Here is a 5,905-nt window from a genome sequence, read left to right on the forward strand (position 1 = left end):
TTTGGATGGTTGCTCTTCTTCTCCAGGCATGTATCGATTTGGATGGTTGCTCTTCTTCTCCAGGCATGTATCGATTTGGATGGTTGCTCTTCTTCTCCAGGCATGTATCGATTTGGATGGTTGCTCTTCTTCTCCAGGCATGTATCGATTTGGATGGTTGCTCTTCGTCTCCAGGCATGTATTGATTTGGATGGTTGCTCTTCGACTTCAGACATGTATCGATTTGGATGGTTGCTCTTCGTCTCCAGGCATGTATTGATTTGGATGGTTGCTCTTCTTCTCCAGGCATGTATCGATTTGGATGGTTGCTCTTCTCCAGGCATGTATCGATTTGGACGGTTGCTCTTCTTCTCCAGGCATGTATCGATTTGGATGGTTGCTCGTCTCCAGGCATGTATCGATTTGGATGGTTGCTCTTCTTCTCCAGGCATGTATCGATTTGGATGGTTGCTCTTCTTCTCCAGGCATGTATCGATTTGGATGGTACATTAGTAGACCACGCCATGGAGAACAAAGATTAAATTCTAGGAAGGAAAGGTACGAGAGTAATGTGTTTATGTTCAAGTTATGTTACTAGTTTCTATATCACAGTCCTTGAAACATTATATACATAATTACGGGCCACAATGTATGAAACGAAACTAGTATTTAAAGTAGTAAATAAACTAGTACCCACGTTTGTATCGCGATGCAAGTACTTCTATCAAGAACTAAACCCAGGACGACGCAAACAGAAGTACTGGGCCAAAAGAAGATAGTGAATAAGTTTTGTATTCACTGAATGATTATATCAAAAGCAACAAAAAATTGATAAATATCACCAAAAGGCACAACAAATAATAAAAAAAAAGAACTAGAAGCCTTTCTGTTCCTTGTCATGGAAGACACCCCTCCCCCTTACTAACGTACAAAAACCGGAAAGTAAGAGAAATGGTTGTTGTGGAGAGAAGAGCAAACTTCCGTCCGCCCCCGTCGTTCTACCAACTGAAGATAGATCTAGCAGAAGCCTTTGACGACAGCTGAATCATATAAGTTCTGCAGATACAAGTTCCATCAGAAAACTTTTCTCTCTGCTTCTGGTTGTGAGGATCTGCACGTCTCTTCCAAGTTTTACGGAAATGGACTTAGAAACTACTCTGGCAGAAATAAACAGCTATGACAGGAAATCCAATAATTCTTGACAACGAACAAAAAATTGCGTAGATTCATATCGCCATCTTTGAGTTCTAATAGATTCAATGTTATACTTTCCACAACTTTCTCCTTAAAACTAGTATTAAATTCTTATTTGAAATAGAGATATGAACATTTTCCACCAAGAAGTTACATTTATGTTACAAAACGATGCGATAATAGGAGTTTTTACTTTCTTTCTATCTAAATGGCCAATTGAATTCACATATCTGCCCATTGCCACATTAAACTTTCTGCTTAATACAGAACTATTTCCCTTTTATTACATTATATTAGTAATTCCGTGGGGATACCTGCACACAGGACTTGGCTAAGAGCACCCTAATAGGTATACGGACTTTTAAAAAAAATCTGTGAATGTGGCATAATTTCTCCCGAATTTACGGATAGGAATACATGTAAAAGGAGTCATTCGAAAGCTTGAGTCGTTCCGAAGATGATGTACGAACCACAGGGGCGGACTAAGGGCGGACTCAATGGAGCCTAGGTTCCGGAACCCCCAAGCTCAGGGGGCCTCCAAAAATCTTTCTCTTTAATAGTAGAATATAGCAATCAACTTATTATATGGTAGGCTTCAGACTCTTGCTATTTCTTTTTTCCCCAGAGTGAAGTGTTCTTCCACCAGCGTCTTCACAAACACGATTCTTATTTTGTGACAGAGAAGCTATTTGGGCTTCTTTTACAAACCAAATTATTAGCTTGTGGTGACAATTCCTTTGAAATATCTCTGTCATTACTTAGAGCAAATCTAGGAGGTTTTGCAAATCTCCTTTACGCTATTAGTGTTTTTACACGAACTGTTGACCATTTGACTTGTATTTGGCATTTGTGTATTACACTGAAGTATATGAGCATTTAACTATTAATAATGAATGTAATTAAACTAATTATTGTAAACTTGCAGTACATTAAAATATTGCAACATAGTTCTCAGTGTTTCGATAAGCCTATGAGGCTGTGGAAGGAAGTGAAGAAAATTTATGCGCTGGAATTATTCGTAACATAGGGTCCCCTTGAAATAGTGGGCTCCAGGGCCCCAAAACCGTTAATTCATCCAAACATCATGAGCATGACAAACCATCAATCTCTGGTAATTAGGACAGGGGCAATAGCTTCCTAACTGAAAGACTACAATTTCTTTTAAAACTAATTTTGAAAGGGTTAAGCAAAATGTTACTGAAGAGAAATATCAATTTTAGCGTCATGTTCCGTTCTACATAGCCAGCTTTAGTCTTCGCTTACGCTAGGAGTTAAAAGAACAAAAATTATACATCTTTTAAAATTTTTATTCGAGGGCCATCACTGATTTACAACCTCTTATTCGCTTAAGCTTCAACCGCAATTATAATTGCAACACCTTTCTATTGGGGAGACAAGAAATTTCTTTGTTTTGCAACGCTTGAAAAAATATTACGAGCGGAAGGAAAACATGGGAGAGGAAGAAAACGTCCACTAGAAGTGTGACAAACGTTTGTAAAGGAGAATGAAGTCACTTATTTTAGTTAGGGAATTAGAGTTACGTTGCTGATAACCTAACGTCTTGGTTTGGCTATCCTATTGTCTAGCCAGTGGAAAGGGGCTACAGTAGAACCCCTCTAATCCGTCACCTTTGGGACTGAGGTTATGGTCGGAATGCAAAAAAGGTCAGATTCTATGAACTCGAAAATGACTATATTGTTCCCTACATTAAAAACTAACGAACAGTAAGCACTAAAAGCTGCAGAGTATGGTACAGAAAAGACGCACAACGATACAAGAGATGACAGAGCACTAAAGCGGATATGCAGTAACAGCAGGTAAACAACAATGCTGCGACGACAGTAGAAGACAATAAGCCTCGTGAGTCGGACTCTAGCACGGTCGGATCAATCGGACTGACAGGTTCTACTGTATAACTTTTCCTTGGAATCTTTTCTTCCGCAAATTTTCATTGGACATAACAGTGAAAGAACGGGATTATTGTAGTTACAATAAAAATATAATTAAAAATTGTGTTGTGATGATAACAAGATCAAGGTTGAACAAAGCAGATGGTATTGCTCCAAGTACAGAACAGAACGTTGCATTGTAGCAATAATACAAAATGTAATATGCTTTTTCTTTTAACAATATACTTTGTACCATATACGAGTATTTATCTACAATTTGTTTTAATGCTTTATTAGGGTTCAGTGCTAACTGTACCACACAAAAAACTTGTTATAGACTCATCTTTTGTTCCCCTCCACGGAAATCTTTAGTAAAAGGCGAAAGATTTATACGATTTGAAGGGAAACCAGAGTTAACGAAAATGCCGTCGTTTGAAAATATAAGACCAAAGTCAAATATTTCTCTTGTAACTTTTAAGGAAAATACACTTTACTTTAACAAATTTACATGATAACTCTTAAAATAATTATGTATCTCAAATAGTTTTAAAAGTAGCGTTTAACAAAAAAACAAAATATTCTTAGTAGAAAAAGAACAACATAATAAAGTCCCAAGTTGATGTAAAGCCTATTGTGCTGCCATCTCGTGAGCTATATTTCTGCTATTTTTAAATCCTTGTTACGTGTCATGAGACGAGTGTTAAGAATACTATGTAATGGGCCTTATGCAGAGTCGTTTTTAGCGTTGTATTAAGACTTTGGCTCAGGGGCGTCATTTGGGGAGGTCAAGAAAGGGCAAGTCCCCTTCTTTGAGTCTGAAAAACACATCATTTTTAATAAGTTGTATACTAATAACAAACATGAAACTCATGTCGGTGGATAAGCTTGTCTTCCCCTCGCAAAATGTGAAAATACGCTAGTACGGTACTTTGATTAACGTGTGATGCTAACATCCATACATTGAAATACATTAGTCAAGTAAAGAAGGATTTGTATCGTAAAAGGTGAACCACGAATTTTCTGCAGGATAGTCCAAATACAATACAATGCAATACAATAGCATTGTAGAATGAATCATCTATGCATAGTCATGCAGACGATACGACAATTACGTATGAGTAGAGTTGGTGAAATGACAGCAAAAGCATTATACTTTTCCACTCTTATTGATAGATTTAAAGGTCTGTATGTAAAAAAAAAAAAAAAAAAAAAGTGTTATTAAGCCTTGTGTTTCAATGATGTAAAATGAAAGATATAATCAGGGCCTAGAGTTGAACGGTGGTCAACAGGTTATGGTGTATGCTGATGTAAATTTAAGAGGGGAAGATACAACAATAAAAAAGAAATGCAGAGGTCTTATTAAACGCTTGCAGGGACATGGGTTTAGAAGTTAATGCAGAAAAAACTAAATACATGGAAATGCGTCGGGACCGTAATACGGCAAATTATGGATGCGTTAAAATATTAGGTAATATTTTTGATGAAGTGGGTAGTTTCGAATATCTAGGATCAATATTAACAGACGAAAATCATATTCACGCAGAAATTAAATGTCGATTAAACGCATTTAATTCGAGTTGTTATTCAGTTCAAAATCTCTTGTCGTCGCGAATTCTGTCGAGGAATTTGAAGCTTAAAATATATAAAAAGATAATCATGCCTGTTGTTCTGCATGGTTGCGAAACATGGTCGCTTACTCTGAGGGAAGAACATAGACTGAAAGTATTTGAGAACAAGATTCTGAGACGAATATTCGGACCCAAGAGGAACGGGAATGGGGAATGACGGAAACTTCATAACGAGGAACTACATAATTTAGACGGTTTACCCAACATTCTTAGGGTCGTCAAGTCTAGGAGGCTTAGGTGGGCGGGTCATGTAGCTAGAATGGAAGAAAGTAGAAACGCTTTCAAAATCTTGACTGGAAAACGACTATTAGGAAGATCTAGGGCAGATGGGAGGACAATATTAAGATAGATCTCGCAGAAACTGGATCCAGTTGGCTAAGGATAGAAGTCAGTGCTAAGCTTTTGTGAACGCAGCATTGAACCTTAGAGTTAGTTAGTTAGTTAATCTGTATGATGTTGCTTTGAGTTTACTAAAAAAACTCAGAGCTTGTTAAGTGTCACCAACGTTTCTTTCTCGTAGGCTGGAGGTATGGTGGCTCAATAGTAGAACGCTTAGAGGGCCCCCTCCGTCTGGTGCATGGGGCCCCTTGTTCAATTCCCGGTCAAGAGTTTGTGGTGGACATCATGTCAGTTGGTTTTCTCCAGGTATTCCTGTTTACTTCCACATTCCCATTCCACCAATTCGTCCATCATTACTCACTTGCTTTAATCGTCGCCTCCTTTAGCCTAAAGGGTATAAACGTGGGACGTTAAACTAAAATATTTCATTTGATTTGAATTTTATTTTTCTTTCTCGTAGGGTCAACGATACCGTATTCCATAATTAAATATAGCCTAATTGCAAATACAATACAAGACATTGTTCCGGTTACCACACATTTTGGTAGCCCGGGCACCCAAAGCTCATTTGGGCCCCTTCATTGTTTTTGCGAATTTACAATATTTGGCATAATTTGAATGAAATTTGTCTTAAAATCCTCATATGTACTTTCTGCATCTAAATGCCTCCCATCCCAGAAACTACAGAGAAGTCGGCGCTCTTGGTATCGTCTATTCTATATTCCCGAATTCTTTCTACAATGCGATCTCGAAAACCACAAGTGCTAGAAACGTGTCGCTTTCGTTTGTCGAATCCAAATTTTGTGTAGATTGTCCCGTTCTAACTCAATATTTAAAATACATGACTGTTATTTCTTTATTACATTTGCTAGGGGT

At 37.6% G+C, this 5,905-nt stretch overlaps 1 non-coding gene across 1 annotated transcript; it reads right to left on the reverse strand.

Moving 5' to 3' along the window:
- Nucleotides 1-3,362: 3,362 nt before the first annotated feature.
- On the reverse strand, nucleotides 3,363-3,478 carry LOC145684487 (U5 spliceosomal RNA). The gene has a single exon (XR_014131312.1). It is a non-coding gene; the product is annotated as a U5 spliceosomal RNA (small nuclear RNA).
- Nucleotides 3,479-5,905: the final 2,427 nt, after the last annotated feature.

This window comes from Thermobia domestica, chromosome 4 (genome assembly GCF_964235325.1).
Source record: "Thermobia domestica chromosome 4, izTheDome1.hap1.1, whole genome shotgun sequence".
Lineage (NCBI taxonomy): Eukaryota > Metazoa > Arthropoda > Insecta > Zygentoma > Lepismatidae > Thermobia > Thermobia domestica.